This window comes from Ascaphus truei, chromosome 4 (assembly GCF_040206685.1).
Source record: "Ascaphus truei isolate aAscTru1 chromosome 4, aAscTru1.hap1, whole genome shotgun sequence".
In the NCBI taxonomy this organism is placed as follows: domain Eukaryota; kingdom Metazoa; phylum Chordata; class Amphibia; order Anura; family Ascaphidae; genus Ascaphus; species Ascaphus truei.
Genome location: NC_134486.1, coordinates 336,715,999 through 336,731,294, shown reverse-complemented (window position 1 = coordinate 336,731,294; position 15,296 = coordinate 336,715,999). Strand labels below are relative to the sequence as shown.

General features: G+C 48.1%; 1 protein-coding gene across 8 annotated transcripts in view; it reads right to left on the bottom strand.

Moving 5' to 3' along the window:
• The window catches only part of KHDRBS2 (KH RNA binding domain containing, signal transduction associated 2), a 753,630-nt gene that overhangs the window by 531,181 nt on the left and 207,153 nt on the right, over positions 1–15,296 (bottom strand). The window lies entirely within an intron of this gene.

Here is a 15,296-nt window from a genome sequence, read left to right as displayed (position 1 = left end):
ACAACGGCGGCAGTGTTGTTCCACTGCTTCCCGCATCTTGGGCCAGAAAAACCGGTCTCGGACTAGCCCAAAAGTCTTCTCTACCCCGAGATGCCCGTGGTCATCGTGTAGAGACTTCAACACCATATATCTCAAGTTTTGGGGTAGAACTAGTTGTCGCCTATCAGGGTGGTTATGATATTGGACTACCCTATAGAGCAAACAATTATCTATCTCGAACTTGTCCACCTCACACATGAGTAACGCGACCAGATCTCGGGGAACACTCTTCAATAGAGCAGGGTTCTTCTGCTGAACGGCTTGTCGGATTATGCTGATCACTGGATCTCTTAATTGATAGTCTACTAAGTCTTTCCATCTTATGACTTGGTCCTGGGTTATGTTCATCCCTGCGGGGTCGCAGTAGGCAGCAGGGATCGCCTGCGACTGGCACCCTAACGAATCGGCAACTCTTAGTTCAGAGAAACCGACCTGATCATTGATGACGGCCGCTATACTACACATTGCACGCATCCCAGGTCCAGGGATCTCTTCCCATTCATCATCATCAGGGGTGGCACTCAATCCTGGTCGTCATGATAGAGCATCGGCCCCAATGTTCAGAGGCCCTGGCTTGTACTTCAGGGAGAATCGGTAGTTACATAGTGTCGCCAACCATCGGTGTCCGGCTGCATCCAATTTGGCGGAAGTATTGATGTACGTGAGGGAATTGTTATCGGTCCTTACCTCAAACGTAACACCATAGAGGTAATCATGAAGTTTCTCCGTGATCGCCCATTTGAGAGCCAGGAACTCTAACTTGTGCACCGGATATTTCTGCTCACTGGGTGTCAGACTGCGGCTGATGTAGGCTACAGGCCGAAGACCCTCGGGGTGTTTCTGATGAAGGACAGCGCCCAGTCCATTGAGACTGGCATCCACATGCAGGACATATGGTTGTTCTGGGTCAGCATATGCAAGCACTGGTGCTTCAGTCAGGCTTTTCTTCAAATTCAGGAAGGCCCGTTCACACTCAGGCGTCCACTTATCACCAAACGGTTGACGGGCCGACGTGGCCTTTCTCCCAGTATCTTCAGGGTATATCTTCAGCAAATTGTTCAGGGGTTTAGCTCGACTAGAGTACCCTTCCACGAACCGACGGTAATACCCACAGAACCCGAGGAAAGATCGCAGTTCCGCGACATTATCGGGACGCGGCCAGTTCACCACCGCTTCTACTTTGGCTGGATCAGTAGCAATCCCCTGGGCAGACACGATGTGTCCCACGTAGGTCACTGAGGTGTGGCAAAACCTACACTTGTCGAGTGATAGCTTCAATCCTTCTTGGCCAAGACGATCTATCACCTTCAGTAGCCTCTCCTCGTGTTCTTCTAAGGTCTTCCCAAAGACAATGATATCGTCCAGGTAAACCAGGCACTCCCGAGGATTCATGTCCCCTATTGTTTTTTCCATCAACCGCTGGAAGGTAGCAGGGGCTCCGCATATACCTTGGGGCATACGCGTGAACTGGTAGAAGCCCAGGGGACAGACGAAGGCAGTCTTTTCCTGATCCTCTTCACTCATGGGTACCTGGTAGTACCCAGATCGCAAATCGAGCACACTAAACCATTGGCTCCCGTTCAGAGCGTTCAGGATCTCTTCAATACGAGGGAGATTGTATTGGTCAGGTACCGTACGATTATTTAGGGTTTGATAATCGACGCACAATCTTACAGATCCATTCTTCTTCCTTACTACCACTATGGGTGATGCATAAGGACTCCGCGACTCCGTCAGTATTCCAGCGGTCTTCATCTCCTCCAGGACATCCCTTACATCGTCCACATCCCTGGGGGCGATACGACGAGAGCGTTCACGGAACGGAGTGGCGTCATTCAGCCTAATAGTGTGTTGGGCGCTGCGACTGCGGCCCACATCCATCTCGCTGGTAGAAAATACTGTTTTTCTTTCCTTCAGCTTGGCTGTCAGTCGATCCTTCCACTCGGTCGGCAGGGTCGAATCTCCGAAGTTGAAGTCCAGGTCGACTAACCGCTCACCTACTGCAGCGGCGTTCACCTGGGGCGCGGTTTCCACCGGGCTGACGGGATATATACTGCCCAGACTTTGTCCTACATCGATGTCCATTGGAAATGGAGAGATGTTTTGGATATACACATGGGTTCGGAGAGGAACTCGGGTCGTCCACTCTTTTACTTCAGGTATTACCCGATACCCTCTCTGGATCTCTTCCTCAGGGTCACTCTCCAGAGAGAACAGATGATCGGTCTCCTCCCGATCCGGATAACAGCATCAGACGGCCAGGCGTTTCACTCCCCCTGGTGAAATGGTCGTCAGTCCGCGTTGACGATTGTAGAGGTCCCCGTGACGCTCTAGGGCATATACTCGGTTGCACTCCTCTCTCAGTACAGGATCTAGGCGGGTATCGGCCATTGGCAATTCATTAGTCTCCTTCAAGTAGGCTCTGATTACAGCTCGTACTATATCCGTATTTGTCCCCAGGATGACCGGATACTGACACTGTCCTTGAGGCTTTGGGCACACCATTGCCTCCACACTCATGGGATGTTTCTTGCCGGTATTCAATTGAAGTATCTCCAGTTGAACGCTCACAATCCCATCGATGGGGTAATCTTCGTTGCTCAACCCCCTCACTTTCATATGTTCCGCCGACTGCAGGGGACAATGCTTCAGGTGCTGGTCGTAGAAGTGCCGGTATATTATGGTCACTTGAGACCCGGTGTCCAATAGAGCAGCAGCATAGACTCCCTCTACTACCACACGTACGATGGCCGAAGGGCCCACCTGACAGTAGCCATCTCCCCCTGGAGTTCCTTCGCCTGGGCTCAGGTCAGGAGGGGCTTCGGGAGGCGTGGGGGTGGCCTTGGTGGTTTTGGCTTCTGAGGTCTGCCTCTGACAGATCATAGCCCTGGCCGAGCTTCCTTTACGGGGCGTTTCCTTTTCTTGGGTGTCTCCATTAGGGCACTCTCTAGAGAAATGGCCTTTCTGTCCACAGGTATAGCAGACGACGTCTTTGAGGTCCAGTCGTCTTGGGTAGGTGGGGGAGGATCTCCCCGAAGCCCGCCCTTTCGTTGAGGGCGACTTGGGTGGCGCATCTTCCTCTTTGACAGGTGTCTTGGGCCGGCGAGCGGAGGCTCCCGGGGTGGCACTGGCCGGAGGATCTTTGACTTTGGTGCCTGCATGCAGCTTGGTATAGGCCTCATGCCCTTTTACGATCCCCAGAATGTCCATGAAGGTAGGGGGAGGTCCCTCCTTTAGTGAGCATCTGATCATGATCACGATGTGATGCGTGGGGATGGCCCCTCGGAGGAACTGCTTGCGTCGATATTCGTCCATCTCTGAAGATAGGATGAGGCCGCAAGTTCGCAATTTCCACAGGACCAGCTGGATGCGTTGTAGGAAGTCGGACAGGTCTTTCTTCTCCTTCTGTCTGAGAGCGTAATATTTGAACCACAGCTCGCTCTCCTCTTCCTCCTTGCCATAGATCTGGACTAACAAGTCTACCATCTGGTGAGCAGAGAGATCAGGGTCTTGGTCACTCTGTGCACTGACCATGGTGGCCGCTGGGGGTCGTAGGCTTTCCAGGATTCTCTGCCGTCTGACCGTTTCAGAGCAGGGCCATTCGTCGATCACCTTGAGGGTGTGCTCCTTCCAAGAATCGATACTTTCTTCGCCTGTGGGGACAGGAACCGTTCCTGAGAACGCCTTCAATTTCCTATAATTTTGGGCTTGAGCGGACGTAGTTATCGCTTCCACTAGCTGCGGGAATGTCACTCCTAACAGGGAGCCGTCATTGTCGGAGCCACTAGCTATCGCTGCTCGCTGCCTGTTAGGGGTTGGGGTAAAACTGTTCACGGACCGGTTAGTAACCGGTGATGTTGCCGGACTGCCGGCCCAACTGGTGGCCCCTTGCCTAGCATCTGAAGAGAAGGTCACTCTGGGTAGGGATATATCTGATCGGATGGGTGTACTGGCGGCCATATCTCTGTCGTCCCAACCCTCATGTCTGGGGAGGGAAGTGACGTGACTGGAAACAGTTCCTGGGTAAATTAGAGGGCACCCTTGCGGCAAAGTCTCTGGTAGATACACTACTCGTGGGCCTCTATCAGGAAGTATAGCTTGTTCAGTGGCTAGCAATAGGGTGTTCTCTTGCCGGTCAATGTCATAGTGCTTGCTGATGAGGCGGGCGTCCGCCAGACCAGGTAATGTCCTTACTGCGCTGCAGACAGTAAACATGGAGACATCAGCAGGCACTCCGTCTACGGCGACCACGTGTCGCAGAAGCTCTCCTAGCTTTTCGGCCCAGTCGGCCACTTGTTTGGGCGTGAGCGCAGACATGCTGACTGACAGGGTAACGGTACTACAAAGTGGGGCACCCCAGGACTCTCTCAGCAGCGCCTCCAAATGTAACGGGTATTTCCTATGAATACAGCCGCTACTACCTGCTGTGCAACCTGTGTGGCTCTCAGGAGCCTAAGCCTCCGCTTGGGGAACCTGGGGTACATACATATTATACATCTCTTGGTGCAACGCCTCCACCTGGGAGGGATCCCAATGGAGTGGGAGGAGGCCCTCACAGGAAACAACCACACAAAGCGAGCAAATGTAAAACAGGACTGGCTTTACTGCATAGCAAACATATATCAACACAAATCAACATGCGCCACGGCGGACGCTAACCACACTGGGCGTCACGGCGGATGCTAACCACACTAGGCGTCACGGCGGACGCTAACCACACTAGGCGTCACGGCGGACGCTACCACCTCTAGGCGTCACGGCGGACGCTAACCTCCCACAGTGTGACCCCACCCTGTGTCCAGTAACCCCCACCCAAATGTCTCGCACTCCCAGAGTCAAATACCACTGTGCATATGTGTGTGTGACTGCGCAGCCACTATGTTTGGTGATAGGCCTGGTTGGTGCACGTGAGTTGCAGGTTACCTGCCCGGGCTCCAGCCACGGGTACCGCGATATCAATCCGCATGATCCGACGTTGTCCTCCACACCGCGTGGGTTGAAAGTCCAGCGCGAACAATGTCTCTCCTAGTCTTAGGGTCTTTGGTGGTGTTCTGAGCCCAGAACCCACCTCGCAGGGCCGCACGGCTTCAGCACTGTGTCCCTGACTACTCGACCAAATAATGGGGCAGTGTCCCTATCTAGGGCCTGTCCCTAAGCTCCACAAGCTATTAGGTGGCTCAGGACCTAACTGGGACCTTGGGGGCTGCTGGCCTATGCAGAGGGTCACTGACCCCTGCATCCACCTCTTACCCCTAGCTGGTCCGGATCCTGACTGCCTGCGTGGCTGCAAAACCCCGCGAAATGTATCTCTCCATCCCCAGGCAAATCCTTCAGCCCTATTGGCTCCCTGGCGTCAGGTGTCTCTGCCCCTATGCACCCTGGGGGCTGGCATACTCGTCTCGCACATGCGTGAGCTATCTGGGGCCTCCCGCGCTGTCCTTTTTCACTGCGCATGCGCAACAGCCTTAGGTATGGCGGCGCCCTGCTTCCCGAGCCGCCGAGCCGGTGGCAATGCGATCGCGGCCTTAGCGACGGCCCGATCGCGTCCCCGGCAACCGGCCTGCTCGCCGCTCGCGTCCCTAGCTACCAGGGATCGATCTCTCTCTTCGCGCGCCGGACCCCCCTCACTCCCTCGCACACAGCGTCTGGCGAGAAGGGAGGAGGGGGTCAGCCCTGACAGGGGGGACCTGGCTACATATAAATACTATCAATTGTTTTTTATATATGTATGTCTAACAGATTGGCCATAGACCTATCATACCAATTTATCATTATTTTTACCTAAGTTCCAATAAATGGTTTTAAATTTATTAACATTTCATATACTATTTCACTGAGTGCAGTTATTAGGGACTAACTTTTTTTCCTTTTTTCTATTGAACGATTACTTGTCCATAGTGCACCGTGTTACTTACATTTAATATTGATTTATAGAAGTTGATGCAATAGTTTTTTCCTCTTCCCCTCCCCCTTGTTTGAAAGTGTAAAAGGCAAAAGAAAGGTTTTTCCCCCCTTTAGCCATAAAAATGTAATCCAGAGAGATTGATGAGAGGGGTGGGTTTAGAACATACCCAGAAGTGAGATTATGCCGTTTGCTAGGGCAGAGTTTTAGAATAGAAACCATGCATTTGAATAATACATTTGAATATACAATTAGCCACACCCAGTAGCACCCCTTTTGACACACACACAAACACACACATATATATATATATATATATATATATATATATATATATATAAACCCCCCCAAATTACCACTATATATATTTTGGGGGGTTTCTGAGAGCTTGCTGGGTATCTGTGTGTTTGAATAATAAAATAAGATTTTGCCAAGGGAGTGCCAATGCTATGGTACGTGAAATTTCACATTTTCCACTGAAGACCCTAGTAAGCAAAAACCTTGTACATGATGTGTGGTAACGTATAGGAATTTCTCTATTTAATGTAAAATTAATAAGTATATCTTTTGAACTTGCACATTTTGTAGAGAGTAATTTACATTTGTGGACACATTTTGCTACAAAAGATTTTTTTCTGTAAAGTGCATATTTTCTTTACTAAACAGGGACCAAAGACTCTGCAAATTGATATTTGATAATTGTTTGTTAGAGGCCGTGAAGTAAAGATATACTGTATATTGTGATAGAGTGAGGGTAGATATTATGCATTTGACGAACCCTGCAGGGAGATAAATGCCATATGTTTTTTTGCTAATACTGGATTTAGATATAATTGCTAGTCTGTATCATGTTAACATTTTGAATAGTGAACAAATAGTATAATTGCTGACTTAAATAGGAGGCAAAACATTTCAAAAAGACCTAATGCCAAAAGTTTTTATGCCCGGTAATTACTATCAGGTGCAGATTGATGCAATATTGTGCTATAAAGAAAACAAAACCTATGTACCTTTGCTTTAAATTCCCATAGTATATGGCTCAGCACCCCAAACCCACCTTTGCAAACTTGACACCCTCTACAATTCAATATGCCGTTTTGTTCTCCAGTGCAACTACAACACACATCACTGCGAAATGCTCAAAGAAGTAGATTGGTCATCACTCGAGTCTAGGCGCAATGTCCACCTTTCCTGCCTTGCCTTCAAATACTTTCTTGGGCAAGCTACCCATCTATCTGAACAAGCACCACACCCCTACTACATGCACCACTTATCATCTGAGATCAGTCTCCAAAAGACTGTTCATGGTCCCAAGGCTCAACAAAGTATCCGGCCGCTCCTCCTTCTCTTACCGTGCACCCCAAAACTGGAACAACCTACCAGAGACTCTCACATCCACCACCAGTTTAAGTTCTTTCAAAACTAAGGCTGTCTCACATTTTAATTTGGTTTGTAACTGATTCATAAGCCTATAATATATATTTTCTTTAACTGTGCATGCAATGTCTTGTATATAATGTATACCCTGTTCATTTATGTAACTGTATTTGTAACCATGTATTATTTGTCTTAACTCTATGCCCAGGACATACTTGAAAACGAGAGGTAACTCTCAATGTATTACTTCCTGGTTAACATTTTATAAATAAATAGAAAATCTGAAATACATCCGGGGTTGCCACCTTCTGATGAATGATAACCCGGAGACTTTTTATTTATTTAAAAGAAAATATTTATATATTTAACTGTCTTACCTTCTCCAGCTGTGGTGGCATCTCCCTCTGCATGCTCCCATCAAAATGGCTCTGCAACATCAAATGGAGTCGCATTGCAATGACAACAGGATGTCACAGCACCAGGAGATGTAACGTTGTCATGTCAATGCAGTGCCACAGGGTGCCCCATTGTCATGGTAACGTGGCGCTGCATGGCGCCATGACGTCCTGTTATCATTGCAACGTGCCACCATTTGATGTAACAGAGCTATTTTGACAGGAGCATGCAAGGGGAGATGCGGGGGGATGTTGCCCGAGAAGTCAGTGTAGACTACCTGGTCAGACCGCTGGCGCACTCTCCTCCCCAGTCATCCTCCTCTGCTGCCCTGCTTCAAGTTCACTCCCGCCAATGCTCCAACTCATCTGCCACCCTTCGCCCGGAGATTCTACATCAAAACACATAGCCAGGGGATATGTATCCCAAACCCGTAGTCTTTTGGTCAAACCCAAAGTGGTGGTAATCCTGAATACATCACATAATTCAAGTTGTTTTCCAGGCTCTTGCAATGTTTCCTGATCACCAGTGGATGCATTCTGCCTTGTAGCTGTGGCAACCTGTCTCTATCCCTCTGATGCTACAGAGGAGCGTTTGCAAACCTTTCAATTGTGTGATTATATAATAATAACCTTTTTGCTCCCGGGGAAAAGGGAGTGGGGGAGGGGGGTGTCTGCGGTGTATATGTGTGCGTTTGTATGGAGAGTGGGGGCTCTTGTTTGTATGTGTGTGTGGAGAGGAGGGCAGTAGTGTGTGTGTGGAGAGGGATTCTGTAAACTCTGTTTGTGTTTGTGTGTGTGTAGAGGGGCAGTGGTAGTATGTGTGTGTGTGAAGAGGAAGAGAAGTAATGTCTGGAGAGGGGGAGCTGTAGTGTGTGTGCACATGGAAAGGGGGGCTGTAGTGTATATGTGTTGAAAGGGGGCTGTAGTTTGTTTGTGGAAAGGTGGTTGTACTGTGTGTTTGTGTTTGGAGAGGGGCACTGTCTTTGTTGTATATGTGTTTGGAGAGAGGGACTGTAAGTGTGTGCATGCGGAGAGGGTGGACTGTAGTGTGTGTGTGTGTGTGTGTGTGTGTGTGTGTGTGTGTGTGTGTGTGTGTGTGTGTGTGTGTGTGAGTGTGTGTGTGTGTGTGTGTGTATATATATATGTAGTTGTGTATATGTGCTGAGAGGGGGGCTGTAGTGTGTTTGTGATGATGAGGGGTGGTATTGTGTGTGTGTGTGTAGTAGGGGGCGGGGTGTCGGTGTGTAGAGAGGAGGCTTTAGCATGTAGGTTTGTGTGTGTTTGTGTGTGGAGAGAGGGGGTCTATAGTGTGTGTGGTTGTATATATGTGTGGAGATGGGGTATGGGAGTGTGTGGAGTGTGGACTTCCCCTCAGCTCTTAAACTCTTTCAGCCCTGTAATGCACTGTTCATCTGGGATTTTTGTTTAAGTACTACTGTCCCGACACAGCTTATTCTAACAAAAGCCGCCGGTTGACCGGGGCTTACTCCGTCTGGCGCCGGGTCTAGACCGCGCGCCGCCGCATCTCCTCCGTGCACCCCCTCCCATCGCATGGCATTTTTCTCCCCCTTCCCGACCCCCTAGCTGCTCCTGCTGTGCCCCTCTGCTTCCCTGCACCCCTGCTTACCTCACTTCAAACCTTCAGGGGTGTCGGGGAAGCCGGGGAAGCCTGGGAAGTCGGGCGCGCACGTGACAGTGACGTCACAGTGACGTGCGGACAGGCCGCGTCTCCACGCTGCCCGCACGCATCCTGCCATGCGGGAAATGTTAGAATAAGCTGTGTCCGCTGTGTATATCAGCAAAATGGAAATAACATTTGCAATTTGCAGATTTTTTTCATATTGTTGTAAATTCAACTAATTTAAAAAAAAATTAGGGCATGGGAGATATGCTCCGAATTGCATGCTAGCACTTTCTGGAATTGCGTTCTCCCTCCCCTACTGTTCCATATACGTGTCGTCTAATGCACAAATATGTTGTTTAAAAATAAAAATCTTTGTTTCGAATGTATTTGTGGTAAGTAGGAATATGCCCGGTAGCCTTTGGAATCAACTGCTAATAGTTTTCTCTCCCTCCTTTTCCACGCAACATTTTTGACACACTAGAGCAGTGTTTTACAACCAAGGTTGCTAGGAACCCTGTGGTTCCTTGGGCACCCCTAAAGGGTTCCCTGCAATTTTCTGGTCATTTGAAAATTGCATCAAATACAGAAGAATTTACAATGCATCGGATCACAGAGTTCCTATTATAATTGTAACACATGTCCCTCCCCCTCACCCCTGGGAGATGTCACTGTTACACTGTGTGGTGTAGGGCATACCTGCTGGCTCACAGTTGATCTGAGTCTCCTGCAGTGTTGTGGAGGAGAACAGAACAGGCTTCTGGGGTAGTAACTGATTCGAACTCATAGTGACAGCGCCTCCATCTCTTGCAGGCCTCAGGGATGTGGAGACAATCCCTACAGGAGAACTTATTTCTTCTCCCCCTGATAGATTGCATTTTCAGGCAGGAAGGTATATTGTAACAGGATCACACTTTATTTGTACACACTGCAGATGGTAAGCATACACATCTAACACAGTGGTTACAGCAATTCTTGGAACTTCACTCTCAGGATGTACCCTGGACCTCCACTGCGGTACAGGGCCCCCACAGCAATCCTTGCCCTTCCCTGACTCCATATTAGAGCCAGGGGTATGGTCTCACTCCTAACTCCCCAAGGGGAGAAGACAGTAAGTGCACAACCAATCCGCAATTCTGCATGAGAACCTGTCTCTCTCAGGGGTAGAGACAACTAACTAAATTTGGGGTGTGCAGCTCCTTAAGTACAAGGGAAGCAGGCACCATGTCTGAAGCCCTTATTGGCCACACACAGTATATGCAGAAAAATGGGAAACTTGATGCAAGACTGTGCTGAAGCAGGGGAATTTTCAGTAAACAAGTGCTGAGGGTAAAATTGCCTACTAGAAAAAAGGAATTGCTGAGCTGTGTAAAAGGTATCCCAAAGTGTGAAGAGTGAATGTCATAATACCCAAAGTTGAGACTGAACTGAAGCAGAAAATCACATTATTTGGCTGAAGCAGAGAGATTTTACCTAGCAAGTAAATGGTGTAAAGCAAACTGAAGTTTTTACCTCACAACTGCACATCCAGCATACCAAATGAGAGATTATACCCAGCAAGTAAATGGTGTAAAGCAAATAGACGTTTTTACCTAACAACTGCACATCCTGTATACCTGATGAGAGAAAATGAGTGCACAGTACTGCTGATATTGTAAAACTTACCCAAGAAAGAAAAATCTACAGAGATGCCTGTGAGAGCTACAACCTCTACAAGCAAAATATGCCCACCTGTAGGACTACCACAATTGGGGCTTCTAGCAAATACAGTGGCAACAGCTGCAATAGCGCCTCCTGAGGTCAGGAAGAAAATTACACCTGAGAGCCCCAAAATGGAGGACAAAATGCAGCGTTCCTGTAATGAACACTACCCCACGGAAGAGTGGCTCTTCCAGTTCAATAAGGAGGAAGACATCTCTTACAGGGAACCCGAACCGAGTCACACCCACAAAACACCCCAAGAATGGTGAGGGTGCCTGAACTTGGCACGAACAGAAAAGACCGCTCTCTATGATGACGAATATGGTTGACAAGAGAAAGAGCGAGAGCAGCAGATCACCCAATATTTCTGTCAGCTAAAGCAACTGCAAGAAAAGCCAGGCGTATATAATGAAGCTGCTGAAGTATCAAATAAAGAAGGAGACCCCAGTATTTCTGATGGGACGGAGTCATCCAAAACAAAAAGGCGGAAAAAGAAAAAGAAAAGCAGTTCTTCACTTACCGTGGAAGGAACAGACACGTCCGCAGATCCTGTTGAGGAAAATGGGGACCGAGTTGCCCTGCAGCCTAGAGAAAATGGAGAATTTGTCCTGCGGTTAACCGAATATCCAGAGGGCCCAAGGCAGAAGTCGTGTACCCCAAAGAAGTGTCTGTCCGGTGCCAACAGTGAGGAACCCTCAACCAACCATCCCAGGGAAGTGGAGCCGGAAACAGTGAGTGACGATCCCTTGACCAGCCCTGAAGATGCCCAAAAAAATGCCAGGCATGACTGTGATATGCTCCATGAACAATTGAAACAAAAGAAAGATGGTTACACAGAGCTACAGAAAAATAACGTGAGGCTATAGAAAGATGTGCTCACAATTTACTCTTTGGCCAGGACAGAATTGGACGATCTCAAGACTGAGCTAGATACTGCAAATGCTATTATTTCCGCCATGGATGAAAAGCAGAGCCAATCTGATAAAATGATGGCTAAGCTTAAAGCTGCAGTTCAGTCTTTTTTTTTTTTAATTTTTTTTTTTACTTCAATAGTTTTATGTGTGCAATCTTTAATTACCTAAAGAACTGTATAGCTGCAGGTCAATTCGTTCTCCATGTATTGATAGGTTGAAATTTGGTGACATAATTAGTGAAGGGATCTGTTTATATTCTGCTTGTCTGTCAGTGGAAGCTCATGAATATTCATGAGCAATTCTGCACTGACATGTGCTAGAGGGAAGGCAGGGCTGACAAAGGGGTGTGCCAGGGCTTGTGACAGGACATGAAGGGGCGGTGCCTTAGCAAATGGCTGTTAAAATAGAATACAAGAAAATTGGTCTTTAAAAGTTGTTTTTTTTTAAAACAGAAAATGCTAAAAGTATTTTTTCTTACTACAGAACTGATTTATTTAAAAAAACACACATGCAGGATATTGACTGAACTGCAGCTTTAAGTGGAAATATGAGGAGGCACTAAAGCAGATGACAGTCTTTCAGCAAGAGGTTCACACTCTTCGCGTAGAGCTGAATGCCTCACAACAGGAGGTCAACAGTGTCCAGACAGAGGTGGACGTATCTCAGAAAGAGGTTCAGACACTCCGCAGAGCACTGGATGCCTCACATCATGAGACCAACAGCTGCCGCACAGACCTGGAAGTTTCCAGAAAGGAACTACACAGTCTCACTGAGGAGCTGGACATTTCTAAAGAAACGATTGTCAGTCTTAATACAGATCTCAAAGTCTCTCAGAAGGAGCTTCAGACCCTCAACCTAGAGAAGGAAGTCTCACGCCAGGAGACTGTTATTCTCAAAGCAGATGTGCGTAAATGGAAGGAGGACTGCAAGGAGGCCCTGAATAGTGCAGAGACTGAAAAAGGAGAACATTTAAGATTAAAAAGAGAAAACTTAAAACTGGAAGAAGATAATTTTCATTTGACAGACGAAGTCAAGGGAAAGAATGAAAAGCTGCACAAGCTTAAGGAAATAAATAGACTTTTGGAAGGTGAGAAGTTTGAAGCAGAGCACCGACTGCAGAACAAACTGCAAGGTCTGCGTACGCACCTCGAGAAGGCCGAGGAGAAGCAGCGAACTCTGCAGGAAGACAATCTGCAGGCTGTTAAAGAAATTCAAGTGCTGCAGGAACGTCTGATTACCCAGTATGTCCCCGCAAAGCAGCATGAGAAACTGAAGGCTACCCTGAGCATCACCAAAGCATCGCTAGAGGCCAAGCTTTGAACCCAAGTGACCCGGCACAAAAGGGAGCACAAGAAGGTCCAGAAACTAAAACAAGTAACTGTGGCCCGAGCAAAGAAATTCATAGTGCTTCACAATGCAATAAAAATGTGGAAGCAAGCTCAGAGAAAGCAAAGCGTGCAGATAAATTCCCTGAGAAGAGACTTGCAAGACGCACTCAAAAAACAGGGATCTCTCGCGGATAAGATGACAGTTCTACAAGGACAATTATTGACCCTGACTAAGCGTCAGCATCCCACAGCCACAAAAACTCATGAACACAAGGGTACAGTGAGAGCTGGGAATACCGCTCGTCTGAAAGACAAGGTTGCAAAATTTGAACTACCTAAACGAGCACTAGCAAAACCTTCAGCCACCCAACAGGCAATAAAAGAAGGTACACGTGCTGAATCAAAACCAGAAGAATCCTTAGCTGATGAAGCTGAAAAGATGGGACATTCTCTGGAAGTGGGTGTGGAATTGCAATTAACCCCAAAGAGGCTGAACTAGCAACCCCATTGAGTGGGAAAAGGGCAGAGAGACAGCTTCAAGAGCGGAAAACTCAAAGGGCTGTTTTTAAACGCTCTGCAACTGCTGCCATACAGTATGCCTACAATAAGACGAGCACCTGACGCGAGGGAAATCTCATGACCGCGCACGTAGCAAAAAGACTATACTTAGAAAAAGTCCTCCTCGAGCGACTGAGGAGTGCTGATCTCAAACACCTTCGGGAGGAGACACGAATAAACTGGAGAAAGGGCTCCAATCCCAGCGGGACTGGGGGTTCTCTTCCTCCATCCACTCTCATTCAAGTCACAGAGATATCTAGAATGAGAGTGGAAGGATGGGCTTTGGCCGTGGCAAGCCCGAGCTTCCCACAAACAGGGGAGGTATGTAACAGGGGAGTTATCCCTGTTCAGGTAATGTGCCTCTTATCCAGCAGTGTGGTGGTTAACTCCTGGTAGTCAATTATCCAACACCACCTGCCTGATTAGCTTTTAAGAAAAGACTGTCTTTTGAGACAGGAAGGGAGATTGTCCTTGACTCTCACAACTTGTGAGTCTGACAAGGGGACACTTTTCTTGAGCCCTGCCAGAAGAAACAGCAGAGCTGCTTTCAAGACACAGGGGAAACTTCTAAACCTAAATGCTGACAAAACCTGAGGAAAGGTAGCAATGCAGGAACAGAGAAGATTTTCCCTCTAACCACAAGGAACAGATAAGACTTTCATTTATGAGACTTTTTATATCTGCTTATTTCATGATATATGTTTGGGGCTGGGAGACATGCTTATCTAAAGGGAGTTGTGGACTGAATAGTATTTCACTAGAAGTACTCCCAAGTGAATAGAAGCTTTGTTTACCCCTTGTTTGGATGGTTTCCTGATATTAAGGAAACAGGCGCAATAAAAGCCTTATTTAATTTCACTATAACCAGTCTCCCTTGCATACCTCTGTGAGCGTCCGCCTACACTGCCGTTACCTGACTGCTGTAGACATTTTGATTTCTGGCAGCCTGCTATTTTGGCTGCCCCTGTTTAAGGTCTTAAATAGCAGCCAGTGACTTCCAGCCCCTGCCTGAGCATTGTATTTGTTTTCCTTTGTTCCTGGCGACCCTGGGCTCTAGTTCCTGAGCCTTCTAGTTCCCAAGCCTTCTGTGTGGCTTGCTAGCCCCTGTGGCTTCCCTGTTCCAGAGGCCAGCCTTTTGCTGTTGCTTGCCTATCCCTGTGGTTCCCTGTTCCCGAGGCTAGCCTGTTGCTGTTGCTTGCCTATCCCTGTGGTTCCCTGTTCATTTGGAATTCCTGTTGCTGACCCCGGACCATGACCCAGACTTTGCTGCCTTCCGCCTGCTCTGACCTTTTGCCTGTCGCCTGGATTCTGCAACACTGCAACCTGCCCTGACCCTTTGCCTGCTTACCGACCATGGATACTCTAACAGGACCATGATTGGTTAATTTGCATCCATACCCCTGCGGGTCCACTTCCTGATTTGGGGACGAGCACCGTCACATAATGCTCATGCCACAAATG